A 20,085-nucleotide genomic window follows, 5' to 3' on the forward strand; every position below is an offset into this window, starting at 1 on the left:
CTGCCCTTATTTTAACCAATTGTGTGACTAACTGCTAAGAAGAAAACTCCCTGTTACATTGGTAAGGACAGCCCTTGAACAAAGCATGCCTCAAAATAACAAGAGCATGATTCTCAACTGAGTGTTCAGGAATGTCTGTTTTCTGAAAATACAAAAGGCAAAGGACCCTAAAACACCCAACTGTAGCTCAGCTTCAAAAACCAGTGTCTCTGAACTAAGGGAGAATGTCGCTATGCCCTTAAGCAGCAGGACTGGATAAATACTCCCCTTGCAAAGGGTTTAAGAGCAGCAAAAGCCTCCTCAGAGAGGACAATGAAGAGTTAATCTGTGGTTTGTATAGAACGCTTCTCCCAAGGAAAGATTTAACACCTGCTCTATCATTAAAACCACTCACTGTTATCTACCTTTCATGACATTATAAGACTTAATGAATAGATGTTTACCAAAACACCTGGAACTCTAAATGGTAGAAGCCACATTGTTTAAGAATGCTTGGAACAGACAGTTAGAGCTGAACGACTCACTGTCACATTTCATAAACCGATCATTAAAAAAAATATATAAAAAAAAAGGACATTGGATTTACATAGGGGCTTGTTTAAGAATTGAGACCAAAAAACCAAAACAAAACAAAATCAAGAAAAGAAACCTTAGGCATTCATATCTTCATTTTTTAATTTAACTCAACATACTGGAAAGGATATAACATTTAATAACTCTATACCTTAGTATATAATAACCTTTATTCACACTTAGAAATTAAACAGTAATTAGTGCCTTAATAGAGATTCTTAAATTACATAGCAATACCTTTTTAACAGGATATGTGGGAATTTAATGAGTTATAGATTCCTTTTATGGCATTCATACTGATTTAGATGGTTTGTAATTTACAGCAACTTATATCATATTCATAAAATAGGACCAATTTAATTCATTGTTCATGCACTTAAGAATGCCTAGTAATTTAGAGTAAATATCTCTGGGTGCATGTATATATATCATTCACTTAAACATAGCAAGCTTCTCATGCTAACTCAGTATACAATCTGTGCCTGTATCTGGTTAGTAGAAGAGTTAATATTATGCAAACAGGAAGAAACTAAAATTTTCTTTCTAGCCGTACAGTCTAACTGAAGTCAACTGCTGAGTTTACTTTTATGTCTACTCTGTGGACACTTATTCATGCCATTATCATGCCTTCTGCAGGCTCATACTCTCTGGGCATGATGTAATTATTCACTTTCTAAACTCAGAAATCCAGAATTTGGGAGCTGGCCCTTCACCAAAAGAGGAAGCAAAATGTCTTCAAAGACATTGATTTGCTCAAGTTTATTGTAGCCATTAAGACATGCATTTTTTTTTCATCATTAGATTGTTGTTGATTACAATTAGGAAACTTATAGCTTTGAAATTATCTTTTTTATGACCTTGTGGCAGTTTAAAGGTGACACCTCATTGATTAAATAGGTTTTAGTTCATGCTTCCTTTTACTTAATGATCTGAAAACATATTATCCTGATTTACACATAAAATCATGCTGAAAAGCATGTGGCATTCACTAGAATATGTGTGTTTAAGTAGAATTAAATTAGTACTGAGAGTTATTAAAGAAATCTTCCATGCCTTTGTCCAGTGAACTGTGCTTTGTACCAAAATGAATAATAAATGAACCGATATACAGAAGTGAACCAACTTATGGGCAGAGAAGGTTCTGTATGCTATTTACTTTTCCATTATATTTGGATTGTTACCATTTTTTGCTGTTTCCTTGAATCAAATATTAAGTCTCTTTTTTGGTGATGTGGAATTCCTGCTCTTTCTCACTGCTGGATTATGCAAGATTTGTAATGATAATACCCTTAGCTATGTTTTCTTCTTAGTATAGTTGAAAAATATAATAATAGAAGGTTTAGGCAAAATAGACATGCTCTTTTTTCTTGGTCAAATGTTTGCTATCAAATGTGGTCTGGAAAACTGCCTTGACCCCCTAGATCTGGCCAAGACCTATTCATTTTTAAGGTTTCAACTTAGAAATAGGTCCTTCAGAAAGTTGTCTTTTACCAACTGAGGCTGAGATAGGGCCCCTAGGTGTCCTAGTGATATGGTGATATGTGAAATGGTGATGGTGATAGTGAAATGGTCCTATAGTGAAATGGCCTGTCTGATGGGACCATCACAATCACTGGTTATAAGATCCCTCACAGCAGGGACTGTTTCGTATTCACATTTTGTTTTGTTTTGTTTTGTTTTGTTTGTTTGTTTTTTTCCCATTTTATTTATTTTTTTCAGCATAACAGTATTCATTGTTTTTGCACAACACCCAGTGCTCCATGCAAAATGTGCCCTCCCTATTACCCACCACCTGTTCCCCCAACCTCCCACCCCTGACCCTTCAAAACCCTCAGGTTGTTTTTCAGAGTCCATAGTCTCTTATGGTTCGCCTCACCTTCCCAATGTCCATAGCCCTCTCCCCCTCTCCCAATCCCACCTCCCCCCAGCAATCGTATTCACATTTTGATCTTCAGTGCCTAGACCAAACCTGGGGCATCATAGGTGCATAATGAGTAATCGGTGAGTGAAAGAATCAGTCAGTCAGTCAGTCAGTCCAGGTAGCTTAATTAAGAGTTTTAAATTGTAAGCTTCTCATTGCTCAAGCCTGTTCATGCCTCATCTTCTATCTAAGCAACCTTCTATTGTAACCAGCTATGGAGAATTTGACCCCCTCTGCACACTGTTGTCCAGTGTAGTGATACTGTGGTCATGCCCATGTGACTAGGACCCCAGACTGTAAGGAGGACAGGGCATCAGATATAAGAAATACTCTCAAATTGCTCCAACTCATTGCTCTTTGATTCCCTCACTATGGTGGTTACTTAGGTAAGTGTAGAACAGAATGGTTATAAAATGTCTTATTTGATACCACCTTTCTCTATGTTTCTATTTTCCTGATGAGAAAGAATAATGACAAAAATGCAGTTTATACCTCAGTAAAGCTGGAATTTTTTTTTAAAAAAAAAACAGTCAAAAAGATCTAATCTCAAATCCTAGTTAATTCCATCACATCTCCCTGTTTCCTTGCTCTTGTGTTAAGAAAATTAATTTTATTTAAAAAAAATAAGGCTCTCGACTTCAACTAAACAAGCATAAAAAGGAATATGATTAAACAATCTGATAAGCACAAGTTATTTTGAAGATGGAAATTAAGGCAAGTGGGATTGTGGAACCAAGAGTTCAGCACAAAAATGCACATTGGCAAATCCAAATCACACACACTTTTTATTTTAAAAATTCGTTTGAAATATAATTTGGTCAACTGGAGGAGTCTGGGGGCTTATTATTCCTTCATTTCTGTAGCATATCTCTAACCACTTCTATGCTCAGGTTTTTGTATTTCTACAATGACTATATTATTTGGTTGTTTGTAATAACATAATGCTCATATTTAGCATTAGGATACTCATAGAAATGAAGAATATATTTAATCTGAGCTCTTGAATAGCATTATAGTGAAGGTTCAAGAGTTCTAGGAAAAAAATTAAAAAAATAAAAACGGAATCCAAATGTTAATCCATAAATATGAAACTTTCCTGTGACCTTTACCCCTTCAAGGTCTGGAGTTACTAATGGGGTTAGGATTTCAACTCTTAATGGGGCTCAGTGCATTAGTGTTTTGTATGCATGGAATTCAGCATTCAGTTTAATAAGTGGTTGACATTGGTGATGTCCCTTAATTTGCTTAAATCTAATTGGCTCTTTTATCAGTCAAACCTGTATGGATTGGCAATTGATCAGAAAGGGTCAGCCATGACTCTGCATGTAGTTAAAGGATGGAAACCGCCCCCCCTCCATTAAAGTCACAGTTGCATGATAATAAGCAAGGGAAGAACAAATGAGCTTAGAGGAAGAAGGCAAAGAAGCTTAGAAGTTTTTCAGGATCTTCAAGTTCAGAACAAAGGCATTATAGAGTATATAAATTTTAAATACACTGCATTTTGCCTCCAGACTTAAACCTTTTTTTTCCAGAGGAACTGAAATCTTGTCTGAAACTGTCTTTGTTACATCAAAGACCTACTCAGAAAGCTAAAAGAGACAGAAGAAGCATAAAAGGGCATAGTTTAAAATGATTAATGACAAATTCCATACTGACGAGCTAGAAGCAGATTTTTTATGAAACTTTTATATTTTTCCAAAAGGAATAATTTTATTCTATTTATCTTTCTCTGAACTGCTTTATTGTAACAGTGAAAGGAACTCAGAGCCACCTGAGTTTGTGAACTTAATCTGGTTTTCTAGGATGGTAAATAATTTGTCATATATACCTTCAAATTGATGAGAATTATTATAACCCACAGACTTCATAAAAATACTAAGCTTGAAGAACATGGTTCTTTTCCAAAGGTGGGTTATTAGAAAATCAAAATCTGAGAAAGGCAAATGGTTCTGAATGGTTTGCTTTAGAATTTGAGTTTGTCTCTCCTTCCCTTGACCCCCCAACCCCCACCTCCTACCACCTAAAACATCAATGAAATAAAAAGAGTGTAATCCATTTGGAATTAATCGTTAGGCACATTGTAAAAGCCTAGACTCCGGAATCCCACTCACCTAGTTTGAATCCACCTCCTTCACTCACTGGCTGTGTGACTATGAGCAACTCACAGATAAATCTGAGCCTCAGTTTGTTCATCCATAAAACTGGCTCAGTGGTAATTCCCACCTGATAGGGGATTAAACAGCAGAATGTAATGTGCTTAGCACAGTGGCTGTCTTGGTAAATATTTGGTGCTTGCTACCTTCTTTGTTCTGTTTCACTGCTAAGACTCTTTTTGAGCCTCTTGTGATATTGTGATTCAGAAGAAATACATGTGTGGTCTTTGGCCCCATTTCTGGCAGAGAGCTCCTAAATCCTTTGGAGTTTCCTAGGTGATGAGAACTATAAAGTTGTCTTTTGCTGTGTTACTAAGGTGACTCTTGAACTTCACCTAAGAGTAGGAGTTGGTTTCCAGTGGTGTCAAGCAGGTGATCAGAGGATTGGAACTTTCAGTCCTTTCCCTCGCCAGGGAGCGGAGAGGGGCTGGAGGTTAGATCAGTCTTAAGCGATCATGTCTGGGTAATGAAGCCTCCATAAAAACCCATAAGGACACAGTTCAGAGAGTTTCCAGGTTGGTGAATACATAGATATTTGTGGAGAGTGGCCAGTTTCAATAGGGCCGGGAAGCTCTGAGCCCCTTCCCACATACCTTGTCCTGTGCATCTTTTCTTTCCGGCTGTTCCTGGCTTATATCCTTTGTAATAAGCCAGTAATGTACTGAGTAAATGGGTTTCCTGAGTTCTGTGAACTGTTCAAACAAATTAATTGAACCTAAGGAGTGGGTCATGGAAACCTCAGATTTATAGCTGTTTTGTCAGAAGCACAGCCTGTATGTGTGTGGGGGAGAGGGAGCAGTCTTGTGGGATTGAACACTTAACCTGTGGATTCTAATACTATCTTCAGGTAGCTAGTGTCAGAACTGAGTTGAATTATAAGACATCCAGCTTGTGTCTAGCACCATTGGAACTGGGTATGCAGAAGACTTTTACCTCTGAAAGCTGGACAAGCGAATTCAGAGTCTTTGCGCTTTCTGGAGAGACCTCCTACATTTTGTCCTCCTCTATTTCCAGTCTCTTCCTACATTTACCCCTCAGAGCACTGACATAAATATCGACAGGCCAGCAGCCCTGCTAAGGGCTGGTTGTGATGTGTATTCGATGATGAAGTAAAGCAGGAAGGATGAAAAGTAATTTTCCTTTTAAAATAGCTTAAATATCTCCCTCCATGACCTCTGGATCATAATGTGCAAATGATTTTTACATCAAGCTCTCATTGGTTATCTTGGGATTTCAGTGGGCAGAAAAGCAGTACATTTTTTTCTTAATAGAATCTGTTCTGTATTCATACCAAGCCACTTATTAGATACAATGTTTATGATTATTTTTTATTTCCATTATATGTATATCTTATTCATAAATAAATACTTTCATAACTTTGTTAATGTTAGCCAAAAGAGAGGAGTTTGAAATTTTTACTAAATATTTTTTACTATTTCCCAATTTTCCTTAAATATATTTTTAGAAAAGTTGAATCTTGGGATTGAAAGTGCATTTCATTTTCCATTCAGTAGGAAAGCTTAGTAGTTGTTCAGACAATGCACTTATGAATAACTAAATGAAATCTTTGCTTTTTGAAAAGTAACGTAATATTTGCCCAATAATATTGCTAAAAGAATAATATGGTAGCCACTGAATTTTCATAGATCAAAGTATGGAATTAATTTTTGGTTAAACATTAAAAGACTGGAATGCTTTTACACCTACCTATTTGTATGTAATAAACCACTCCAAAACTAGCAATTTAATACAACTGTTCTTTATTATTTCTCATGATTGTACAAATTGTCCATTTTGGAAAATAAAGTGAAGTCTCCTGGAAAGTATACTGAAGCTGCAAAATTTTGCCCTTGAACTAGAGTAGTTGAGTGTCTAGCCTTCCTTCCTAAAATCTCTAGTACAATGCCAAGGTGCCCCTTTTTGTGTGTTTTTATGAAATTAATAGTACTAAAAATTGTAAGAGCTTACTTGCAGTGTACAGATAAAGATTCCGTCAGCCTGTGTTTTCTAGTTTCATCTACTCTGGATGCACTTTATTTGCAAGATGTTTCAGTCAAAACCTCAGCATGCAGGTGGCCGCAGGATATCTTAAAAATGAAAAGAATACAAAGGAATGGAAATGTTTAAAATAAACTGCAGATCAGAAACCCAAATAAATAGTAGGCTAAGATGGTATATTTTCTTATTCAGGAATGAGGTCAAGGAAGGATGAGATTAACTGTCTTTCCTAATATAAGAGTCACCATGAAGATACGAGATTGTGAGGCATAGCCTTCTTTAAAACAACATTCTACCATGTAAACAGATGGTTTATCTTTACCTTCAGTATATTCAAAACTTGACAATTTATATTGTATTCATTTCATAATGCCTCTTAGGAGCAGTTGTGCGTAAGGTTGTACCTCTGTGCAAGTCTTCCAAATGTGCTCTTTTTCTCCTGGAAAAATCAATTTGTTGAGAATAGGCAGATTCAATGAATAAATAGTATTTAAATTCTTAATAAAATAAATAGTGTACTTTTGAAAACATATACCAGGACATTTTGTTTAACCTGTGCTCAATTCCAAGTATGTTACGAGAACAGAAAGGAAGTATTTATAACTGTCTCAAACATGTTGTCAAATCCTCTTATGAAAAAATCATACCTTTAATTTTTTAGCTTGTTGGTCCACCTTGTTCTTTGTGTATGTGTGTATGTGTGTGTGCATGCATGTGTGTTTGTAAAATTACATGACATCAGCCAAGAAGAAGGATCAATTTCTACATCATAATTTGTGACCTCACTTTGCATGTCGCTGTCTTGACAATGAGCTTCCTCCTTATAAAAGTACTTTAGAAAAGGACTAACTTCTGAGCCATGAAGAAGATGGAAGGAAACTTTGAAGTGTGCTTACCATGGTCTCAACAAGCCTCCAGCGAAGGGCTGCTGGCTTCCCACATCTGCATATTCTCCTGTGGTTTACATAGAAATACACACGCCCACACACAATTAAGCGCTATCTTTAGAGCATCCTGGGGCCACAGAGAGAGACAAAAAAAAAAAAAAAAAAAAAAGAAGAAGAAAAGAAAAAAAAAAAGGTAAAAGAAAGAAAGAAAAAGAAATCACATTTTTCCTACTTTACCAGGGGAGAGAGGTGGGAAGTATTATCTTTTTAAGTTCCATTGATATTTAAAAATCATATTTTTAAAAAAGAATAAGTACAATTCCTCTTTCTGTTTTTTTATCTTGGTATAAAGGTTATCTATAACTTTAAGGTTAAATAAAAATCATGTCTGTCTGACAGGCTCTGCAGTTTGAAAGCAACTTGAAGTTTTATTTGAATTCTTAGAGTGCCCTAAAGAAATTTTTGCTTTATTTTTTAAAAATAATATCTCCTTCTTTCCTTTTACCTTTGTTATCATAGACGGAATCTATGCCTGACTTGCATAAAATTCTGTGAACATTTATTGTCTGTATAAACACTTTTACAAAATGGAGACAAGTTCTTAATATACCTTAAGTACTTAGAGACTGTATTTCCTATCTCTTTTCATTAATTAGGAACTTTAAGAAAATCCCTATTGTATCTCTGCAAAGGGATATAGATCATCTAGCGTCTAAAGGCTCTAAAATTTTGTAAAAACTTAATGAAGAGTAGATTGTGGCAACAGTAAACAAATTCACTGCAGCCAGTATGATATTCGTGATTATTAATTAGCTGGGACAAGTGAAACTAGAAATCTGAGGGTATCTGGATCATACTTCATGAGAGCAATCCTTCTCTTTACATTTCCACAGCCATTTTAGAACATATACTCACTTCCATTTTTATTTAAATGTCTCATGTGTGTATCATGCTTATCTACTAGAGTCTAAATCCACGCTAAGGACAAAATGTGTGGATGAATGGTTGTAGATAAAGGAGTCTTGTGAATCTGTTCCCTCTTGCTTTCCTTTCCTTTTTTCCCTCTGTCCCTTCCTCTTCTCCTCTCTTCTCCTTTCCATTCCATTTCATTCCATTCCCTTCATCACTTTTTCTTTCCTTCCTCCCTCCCTCCCTCCCTTCCTCCCTTTCTTTCTAAATCTCTCTCACCATTTGTCTGGCTCTGGGCACATAGTAGAAAATTAGTAATGCTTACTGTCATACCCCCCAGTAAATCGTAATGGCCTTGTCTTATTTTTGCTCCCAACGTGTCTTCACCCTTCCCACTCTTTCTTTTGATTATGGTGCTGGGATTTCCCTCTGGGAACCCTGGATTCCCATGCACAGAACATGTGCTGTGTGTGGAATGGACTCTATCACCAAGTCTGACCAATGAGAACATCATATTCTCTGACCACAGTGATTTTTTTCCCAGGAATTATAAATGTTCCAATTAGAGGTAATGAGATACAGGAAATCAGTGTGGCCAAGAGAGATATATGCTGGGCTCTGGATTTGAATCTGGAATTCATTTGGATCTCCTGCAGGTCATTTTGCCCCTAAAGGACTCTGAGAATATAGCCAACATGGGAGAAAGCAGAGGAGATCTGAGAGAAGGAGGTAAACTGGACTCTGGAGATATCTCTTGATGCCTTGAGTCCAGCTCTGCCTGAAACCAACTGTTACTCTAGATTTTTTTTATGACAAGACTGAACCCCTTTCATTATTGAAGCCTGTATAGGTGTTGGGTTTTCTGCCATGTGAGAACAAAAGTGTTTAAACGGCAGCATGCTTGAGAGAAAGGAAAAAGAGTAGATCGCATTTAGAGAAGTCTCTTAACTTCTTGAAAATCACACCAAACTGGCAACTCAATATGTATATTGGCTTCTGTTTGAGCTGTCAAATGTGGAAGCCTCAGAAAGCAAACCCGATGTGAAATGAAATAATAATGACTAGGACTATGAAATTGCTGACCCCATTCTGATAGTCCTCTTCAGAGTCCCTTCATGTGGCAATTTGCTGAGACTCTTCTCCTCCATTTTTACATCTCGAGCCCTGAGCTCTAGCAATGGATCTTGCACCAGTTAGCTGTTAGGTCTGCTTCAGGTAACTTTACTTGATTCTGATGCTAGGTTCTCATCTCTAAAATGACGGACTTGAATGAGACCTGTGGTCCCCACAGTGTGATCCTAGGAGGGGAGTATCAGCATTCCTTGGGAACCTGTTTGAAATGCAGACTCTGGGGTGCCTAGGTGGCTCAGTTGGTTAAGCCACCGACTCTTGGTTTTAGCTCAGGTCATGATCTCAGGGTCCTGAGATCAAGCCCTGTGACCCTGCCCACGACCCTGCCCAGTGGGGAGTCTGCTTCTCTGTGCTCTCTTCCTCTCCCTGCTTGTGCGCTCTCTCTCTCTCTCAAATATATAAAAATATTTTTAAAAATGCAGATTCCAGAGCCCCATACTCAGTCTGCTGAATCAGGAATTTGGAGAGTAGGGCCACACAATCTCTATTTTATTAGATTTCTGCCTCCCTCCTCCCTAGGTTAAATCTGGATGCATGGACAAGTTTGAAAACCACTGATCGTCTTTAGAATACCTTCAAAGAAAAAAAATATTATGTGATCTTCTCTCTGACTCTGCCACACTTGTAATTGACATACAGAATTGCTAAGGAAAAAGTAGGTGGAACAGGTACCTATTCTTAACTTGGCTTTAAATATAGAATTTCTGTTCTCAGGGCCAGAGGCCTTCCCAGTGTAAGGGAACTGGCCTGTCTCTCAGTCTCCCTGAATGGGGCAGGAAGAGATACCGTGGCTACCTGATTCCAGATGCTGAGTCCTACCTGAGGCACTAGAAAGCAACAGGCAGGAAGTTTTATGCACTGAGGAACACTAATCGACCCTACTGGGAAGACGCTGTCAGCTAAATTTCCTATGCTCTCCAATTCCTTCACAGAACATCTGTTATAAGGAACTCCACGTAACTAAAACCTGAGTCTCTTCCCTCTGGGGAATTTTCTTTAATGAGCGTCTTGTGGCTGTACCTCCGCTGTGGGGTTTTGAAATGTGTTCCTCAAGTCAGTTACATCTTTATCCTGAATTCTCGGATTTGCTGGCGATTAGACCTCATAGTTGAGATTTTTCTTTCTAGGAGTTCACAGATACAGCTCCACTGAGGAGGCTGATAAAGTCTCCAGTTGTCTAGAGAACAATTAGGATCATGTAATCATTTATTTGATAAAGATAGTGAATCTTTGCTGTAGTGAGTCATACACTTAGACGGCCCTTACTAGGTACAGATGCTCTTTAGCATATACTAACTCATTTAATTCTCACACAGTCTATGACAGAAGTGCTATTACTATCCCTATTTATACATGAGAGGACTGAGGAAAAGAGATTGTTATGCAGCTAGTAAATGGCAGAGACCATATTCAAACCTAGAGAAGGAAGTCTGGTTCTGAGACACTGTGCTCTTTTATTTGAAGCAGCCTCCCCTGATGGCTCACGTCCTCTCTTACAGAGGTAGCACAGATTTCTAGGTGCCACTAGTCAACAAGGGTCTGAAGATGTGGCCTGACTCTACTGTTGTGCCAAACAGAGTTCCAAGGGTATTGTTTAGGTGAAATTCCAGGTGTTCAAAACCTGTTGCCCATGAACTGGAGAATTCCCCTCAATGAACTACATGATCCGTGCATTTAAAGTTGACATTATTATGAGAGGGGGAAGAATTCATTTAAAGCAGATATTTTTCCAGCCTTACAAAGAAGCATCCAGAAAAAGCAGTATTATGTAGTCCGTACTCTGACCAGATAGCAAAACTTAACCAGTTAGATGATCCTTTCCCAGCAAGGATAGAAGTACTCACTTGCCCACCAAGTATTTTGACCAACTTCTTTCATAACTGTCCATGAGTTTCTACAATGAACTCTAATTAGATGAAAAGAATAGTGAAATAACCTCTATTTATTTATTTAAGAGATAAGACTCATTTCACTTTTCCAAAAATATTTCTGAGCTCTTAGCACTCCAGTGACATGTATTAGCATTTACACTTCTTTCTTTGGCTTATAATGGAAAATTTAAGTTTTCTGATCCGCTTTGCTGTTGCAGAGGCTTTTGTATAGGTATGAAACAGAAAAAGACTCATTAGAACTTGTTCAAACATTTACCCAAAACATTAGTGTGAAACAGTGGTGTCATTAGTGCTAATTATTAAGTTGTCCTTTCTTTGGGCCTATATTAAAATTGAATTCTTTGTGTTAATGCCTTCTGTATTGCAAGGGAAATGAATAGATGTGATCTAATGATTGTATGTAATTTGCACTCTTATTAAGAGAGACTTATTTAAAAGGATGAATTTCCAAAAATTAAAAAAGAAAACTTTATTAAAAGAAAGAGAGCAAGGAAGCCTGTATTTGTAAAAGAAAAATGAATGAATCTTTTTTCCCTACATTAAAAATTTTTTTTTCCATGAACATCAGATTAAAAATACAGCAGTTGGGGGTGCCTGGGTGGCTCAGTGGGTTGGGATTGAGCCCCTCAGTGGGGAGAGCCTGCTTCCCCTCTCTCTCTGCCTGCCTCTCTGCCTACTTGTGATCTCTGTCTGTCAAATAAATAAATACAAATCTTAAAAAAAAAATACAGCAGTTGGTTGAGGAGATTTATTCACAAGTGGAATATTGGAGAACCCAGGCGTGTGAACAGTGTGAGTGTGTAAGAGAATTGTTCCCTGGAGCAGTCACAGGAATGATCATCCGTGTCCTCAGAGCCATTGGGAAAGAGGAGCACTTGCATCTCGGAGTCTGCGTTAGGGTCCTTGGCTCAAAAAGCCTCAAATCTTGCTCACACAGTTGACTCTATAAAGGCTCAAATGAACGTGTCTCTTAAACTGTGCATCGGTTAAGCACAGGCGCCATGGTATCTGTCCAACTGTCTGAATTTTAACTTAACCACTACTCATCATTCCCAATGTGTCCATGCGAAGTGACCTCCTCTCTAAGCCTCAAGGTGTTAAGGGGGTTCACAAACCCATCACCATCCTCAGTGGATTTTCATAGGGGGCAAAGCACGTGCACACACAGAAGACCAGGCAGCACAGAAGTAGGCACTTGACCATTTGTCTGAAGAATATAAAATATCTATGATAAGCACAAAATACATGTAACCTATTACTATTTAGGTTGAAAATTAAACCTGCCTCTAAACATCTAAACTTTTATTTTCCTTGATGATTCTAACAACTGCCTTTTAAAGCTAAATGTAAGGAAACAGCACACTGGTTGTGGTATGTTAAATTATAAGTGAAGACTAATTTGAGGATCAAAGGTGCTCTTTGGGGGATATCACTCAACTGGTAGGAAAAGCATTAGCCGTCTCCCTCTGTCTCATGTACTTGTACTCTCTGTCTTGGAAAGATCCTTCCCCACAGTTTCAGAATCTTGATGTTTAATTTAACACAGAGGTCTTTGAGAAGCACAACAGGGGGTTGTTCCTGGTAGTTCTGGCATTGAGGAAATTGAAATGTACATGTTTTTTCTCATTTATCAAAGACAGGCAAGAATCTAAACTGACATTTTTTATCAAATGAATTATGAACTGTGTACTTTGTACCTAAGGGAACAACAACTAAATTAGAGTTTGGGATAAAAAGAGAGAGAGAGACAAAATAGGTCTTTAATAAAACATACAGTAATTTCTGTTACTCTGTCTGATGGTGACATACCAAACAGTCTTATTCGCAACTGGAGAATGGATTTAGGCTAATCTGAAATCGGTTAAGAGTTAAATATATTTGAGAAATATTCTCAGAAAGGATTAGACTAAATTTCCTCTCATGTATCTAGGCATTGTGAACAATGAAACATTCTTGCTAATCCAAAGTTAACTTTAACCTTTTTGTCAATGCTCTTTCTTAGGGAAAAAAAAATAAGATTTGCAAATTCTTCATCCAGAAAAAATATAAGATTAAAAGTTGCTTGAGGAAAAATATAGTATATAAGATAAGAATAACATGCATGAAAGTACTATATTCCATACCTCCTCTATTATCTGTAAGCTCCACACGCATCTGTAACAGACACACAAGCAAATTATCCTAGTGATTAAGAGCATGGATTCTAAAATCAACCAGATTGAGTTCAAAACTAAATTTCTCCTCTTACTAGCTATATGACCTTGAACAAGTGATACAATCATACTTTGCCTCAGGTTTTTCTTTCCATAAAATGGGAGAGATAGTAGTCGTAAGGTTGACATTGAGAAAATTAAGTATGATAAATGCTTGCAAAGAATGTAACACAATGCTGGACTCATAATAATTGTGTATTGCATCGCAAAGTTACATCCTTCCCACTGTATGTAAGAAGACTGAATAGCAACAAATTAGCCCCCCACTTTTCAGTGGCTACTGATTCCTAATTTATAGGAAGCATTCAAATTGAACTTTAAAGGTGATGGAGGATCTTATCATGTTTGTGCAATATACCCAGTAATCATTTTTTAAATTACTAACTGAAGATTCTGGGGAGTTAGGGATGACCCATGCTTTCTTCTTCTAGGGAAAGCTATGTTTTGATTACTATGTTATTGGTCAGAAGTAGTAGATATTCTAATTTGTGCTACATATAAATTAAGGAAGTGATATTAATATATTTGTTTCTATTTCTGAATTTCTTCCAAGTTTATAAGCCTAAAACTGACAGATTTCCTTCATATTAATGCCATGTACTTTCTGACATCAGTCTACACTGGATAGCAATTGTGTGGCTAAATTACTAAAACAAATAACTCACCAAGATCCTGATCACAGATTTTCGTCACATGAACTAATGACCTAGTTATTAATCATTATTGTGGTCAAATGAGTATCAGTTTTTTATTCTCAAATTTTCTACTACTTCATGAGCTGAAATCAGTTCTTAGAAGACTTTCAGGATTTTTTTACCCAGATGATGACTATTATTTTACTCTCCCTAACAGAGAAGGTGAAATGAATGTGCTGTTGAGGTAAGGAATGCCCCATACACAATCTCTGTGTTTTAGACTAGATGTAGTTATTAGTTGAGTAATTAATTAACCAACTTGAATATTAGATCCAATCCCATTGTTAAGATGACTTTTATAAGCAATCCCCTCTTGTTCTTTCATTAAATGACAAAAATTTTGTCAGCTATTCAGAGATCACTTAACTTCTGGGTTCTTGATATCCTAGAATAATAGATTTGGTGGTACTTTAAGAAAGATTCTAATTGTATTTGTAAAATACAATAGTTTATTTGCTTAACAACCTAAGTTTTTTTTTTAACTATTGTTCTTATTGGACACATTCAACAAGGGAATATTTCATGCACTCTTTCTAAAGAGAGTGGCTTTTGACGAGCTTGCATTTACTCATTGTTAAAATTGTTTATTAACCTTATTAAGCACATCTATTTTTAATTTTACAAAAATAAGATTCTTTAGAGAATCATTTTAAATGAACAATATTTTAACTAAAAATGAGATAGACTTAATCCATTAATATTTTTGTTGTATATATTTTAAAATATTTTTCCAGTTGAAGATACATTCTATTGAAAGGACTCAAATAATCAGATTCTCAAGGAAAATGAATTTAATCTATGCTGCCTGGAAACTAATTTCGATGAATATGATGGTATTCAAAATAATAGGAATACTTACGAATAGTCTTAGGAATAGTAAGAGGAATTCAAATGTCACAAGCAGGGGCTTAACTAGAGTGTCTAAATGTAGGATATCTACAAGGGAAAAGAATAAAATTTGGTTAGTGGTTTGAGACGTAACAAAAAAATATTCTTTTGAGCATTATGACCACAACTTCAGGGCTTCTAATTAGTCTGACAAAGTGACAGTTCCACATTCTAGTTGAACAAATAATGTATTTAATGAAATTCAAAATCCCTGTTTTTCTTTGAGCACAATGAGCTACATCATTCACAGCTTTGGGGTATTTCAAAATTAGCAGAGGATGACTTCAGTCTGTCTGATGTTCCTGGTTAACAAATTCACTGAAACTGTCTTGCAGAGTAATTTTAAGCAACACTTTAATCTTAAACCACAAAGGGAGGTAGAGTTGGAGGTATGTTGCCTTGGTCTTATGGATGCTAATGTGAAGTGGAATCTTTTGTTTCTCAAAATGGCCAATAGCAATTAGTATTCAGTGGTGTCTTCTTATTCTGGTGCCTTTGACCCACCTCTGCCACCCCTTTCTATATAACTCCTATTATAAACTATAACTGGGGATATCCTGGCTTCTTTTCCATTCTAATTAAAGTGCTCTTAGTGAACACGGGGACAATTTTTCATTTCATGAAGAACAATTACTAGAGCAAGGTGAGATCTGCCGATTGGGTTTCATATAACTTTTGACAAATATTTGTACCAATTTTGACTGATGTATTCTCACGCCAGTGAAATGTTCGTGAGATTCTGGATTTACCTCAGAAAGGTAGACCCAAATGAGTCAGCAAAAGACCAAAGACAAATGTCATACCATCTTCAGTTTTATTCAGTAACGTACTCTTTAAGATATTTTATTTTGTCACTGAGCTGAGATATATGATGGATTTTTTTTTTTACAAAAATTTATTTTATACATACACTTTCTTAGGGCTTTTGTCTTAAACACTCCTCTACTACACTGGTAACGACCATGAGAAAATGTCATCCTTTCTTGAATTTGGGTCTATAATGCCTATAGCCATTGTTATGCATCTTATTTTTCTGTTTTTCTCTGGAGACCTTTCTGGGAGCTTTCACAAACAAGGGTGTTTTGACAAGCAAAAGAAAAAGAAATCTTTATCAAAAAAGAGATAGACTGAGACAAAGAAGGACAGAAACAGTTTCTCAAAGTGTCTACTTTCAAATAAACCTCCTCAAGATTTAAATGACATAGTTATTTTTAAAACAAACCAAAAGGGTGCCTGGGTGGCTCAGTGGGTTAAAGCCTCTGCCTTCAGCTCGGGTCATGATTCCAGGGTCCTGGGATCGAGCCCCACATCGGGCTCTCTGCTCAGCAGGGAACCTGCTTCCTCCTCTCTCTCTCTGCCTGCCTCTCTGCCTACTTGTGATCTGTCTGTCAAATAAATAAATAAAATCTTTAAAAAAAAAAAAAAGCAAAAAAAAAAAAAGCCTTAAAAATATTTTACTTCCTTTCAAACCTCCTAGCTCTAAGATTTATCTGTTCCTCAAAGCATTATCCAGACTCCAGCTTGGTTCTTCAGACTCCTGTGAGGCAGATGGGGTAGAGGCAGGTCAAGGAGCATAACCATACTCTGCCTCTGAAGCAGGTCAAGGGTTTGGTTGGGCCAGGTTACGATAAAAGGTATTGTTTAAAGTAACAGTGGGAAGCTTAGAGTTTAGAGACAGGTTGCGGGATTCAAACAGCAGTTGAACCATCTATTAACTCTATGGTCTTAATGTAAATCACATATCATGGCTGCTGCAGTCTCAATATTTTTGTCTTCCCCAAATTCACATGTTGAAACCTAACACCCAATGTGATTATATTAAGAAGTAGGAGCTGGGGAGGTAATTAGGTCATGAGATTAATCCTTTCAAAAAGAGGCCTTGCTCCCTTCCACCATGTGAGGACACAACAAGAAGGTACTATCCATGAATCAGGAAGTGGGCTCTCTCCAGACACTGAACCTACTGGGTACTTGATCATGGTCTTTCCATCCTCCAGAACTGTGAGAAATAAACTTCTGTTAATATAATCTATCCATTTTATGGTATTTTATCATAACAGCCCAAACAGACTAAAATGTTGTCTACGCCTCCTTTTCTTGACTCACCCCACTTTACACATGGGACTATTATGAGATTAAATGTGATAATTTGTATAAGGCATTTAGTTCAGTGCCTAGCATACAGTAAATACTTAAAATTAACTTTACCATTTTAATATGTTTATCTTGAATATCAAGATGTTAGCATATTTTATAAGGTATTTAACCAAAGTCACTAAAGTTGTCAATTTGTTAAAAACCCTTAATATAATAAAATCGAAATCTTTACCAGAACTTTGAACATTGTTCAACCTTCATTCATTCCCAAAACATTTACTGAGCTCTTTGTAATTGCCAGGAATAATTCTAGTTCCTGAGCTAGAGAGATTTCTAGAATAGATATAGTGTATTCCCTCATGAGCCTGGAGACCGTGGCTGCCATTTTGGTATTGCTTTTAATTGTATTTACTGCATGTTCTGGGTGATACTTGGAAATCTCCAGGAAATACTAGAATGAATCAGTAGTACTCAGAACTTGATTTTACTTACTGGTAAGGGGTGGTGAGGTGGTTGCTAATAAACTAATAATATGTGTGTTTATAAACAATGAGGTAAGACAACTGTGTGAATATTGTTAGGGTTGAATGTTAGTTCTCTTTTTTTTTTAAAGATTTTATTTACTTAAAAAAAGATTTTATTTATTATTTGAGAGAGAGAGAGAGAGTGAGAGAGAGAGAGAGCATGAACCCAGGGGGAGGGGCAGAGGAAGAGGGAGATGCTCTGAGCCCGATGCTGGGCTCAGTCCCAGGACCCTGGGATCATGACCAGAGCTAAAGGCAGACACTCAACTGACTGAGCCACCCACGCATCTCAACTGACTGGTAGTTTTAAACACAAAGTTGTATCTTATTTATTTGATGAGGTATTGTAAGTAGTTATTTTTAGAATTTAGAAAAATTAATTGATTTACTGCCATTCTCTTATTTTGTAAAACTGCAAATTTTTTCATTAAATAATTAGAATCCATTTTAAACCAAGTTCCTTAAGTATACACTCCCATAAAATGAAAACTTGGGAAAAAAGAATAACCAAAAATAATTTTTAATATGAAATAGTAAAAAAAAATTGAAGGTTCTTAAAATAATTTAAAAATCTGTCCATTGGTAACTCACATTTCATTTTTGGTTATACCTTGCCTTTCATGCATCTCAGAAATGAATCTGGTGATTGACAACTAATAACTAAACCCAGCCTAGATTTTGTAGTATAATTTTCTAATCCTTTTGCTTCATTATTCAGCCTTGTTCCCTTGTAATTTTTTTTAAATGTTTTAAAATTATTTTGGGAATTAGGCAGGTGAGTAATCATAAAATCTATCTTTGAGTTGTTTTTTTCCCCCTTTCTTTTTGGGACTCTAATGACATGAATGTTTATTCTTTATTGACCTGCATAAGAATGATCTATATGAGATAAATCTAAAGAAACCAAATAGCTGGAAATGTTAAGTAATTGGATTTTTTTATATTCTGTACTCAACTTTTATGAAAAAAATCAAATCAAGATTTGTAAATGACAGGATAAATCTATTTATTACTTTCAGAATCCAATTCAGTTAATTCATCAGACATTACAGTAACCACCCTCTTTCCCTCCCTCCACAAATATCTTACAAAACTAAACTGTATAATGTCATTTCTCTGCTTTAAAAAAAAATGATAGAAATCAAAGATTTTTATCTTCTTAATATAAATTTCAGACTCTTTACCTGGCCTTCAGTCCTCTCCAACAGAGCCCAGGCCACCTTCTTTGAGTTCCTCTAACAGTTAAGTTCTAAGTCTGTATCACCTTACAACCGCTGTTCCACTAGTTCGGCAGAATCTTAGCCCTTCAATGGGTCCCAGTTTAAATAGCACTTCCTTAGAGAAGCTTTGCCTTTTCAACTAGTGACAAGTCAGCCTCCTCTAATGATCCCCTACAGCACAATGTTCTCCTTCTAAGCACTTTGTTCATGTTTAACCACAGACTTTTATATTTGTTCAATGCCAGACTTCCTCCATGGTGGAAACCACGTCTGCTGTGTTTTCTGTTATGTACCCAGCACCTAGAACCATGTTGGCAAGGGAGAAAAGAAGGAAGGGTAGATGAATTTTTCAGGAAATATAAAAATAGCAATACAATTTTATCATTAATTTTTAAATCCTTTTGTACTCCCAATATTTATAGCTTGGAAACTACATAGTTAACAGGAAATAAGATGGAGTTTTGAGTCAAAATACAAATTTTTGAGTCCCAGCCTGGCATTTCAAGCAATCATAAGGGACTATAAAACTAATGCAATAACTACACCATTTAATTCATGGTATGATTGTAGGATCAAATGAGAAAACATAATTAAATGTTAATTGTTACTGTCATTGTTATGTTTTGAAATAAAAATGTAAGTTTTCTGAATTAGCCAGAATATAATATTTCATATTATTTTAATATATGTTAATGGATTTAGTATAGTTTTCTAAGACTTTGAAAATTTCTCTCTCACCAGAGCATCTCAATGAGTGCTCCTCTCCTCACATTTAAACTTTACTTCCATAAAATAAAATGAACTTTATCTCCAGACCACATGACTCCCAGCCTAAACTTAATTCCCCTTATATGAAGAAGAGTGTGGCTAAAAGCATAATCTCTGGATTGGAGCCAATCAGGGATATGTAAGATCTAAACCTGTATTTATCTATAAAATGGGGAAATAATACTAACTACATTAGAAGGATATTTTGAGTATTAC

General features: G+C 36.3%; 1 protein-coding gene across 1 annotated transcript in view; it reads left to right on the plus strand.

The window, feature by feature from the left end:
* USH2A (usherin) overlaps positions 1 to 20,085 on the plus strand; it is a 714,551-nt gene that overhangs the window by 433,044 nt on the left and 261,422 nt on the right. The gene's annotated exons all lie outside the window — the stretch shown is intronic.

Source organism: Meles meles, chromosome 17 (assembly GCF_922984935.1).
Source record: "Meles meles chromosome 17, mMelMel3.1 paternal haplotype, whole genome shotgun sequence".
NCBI classification, from domain to species: domain Eukaryota; kingdom Metazoa; phylum Chordata; class Mammalia; order Carnivora; family Mustelidae; genus Meles; species Meles meles.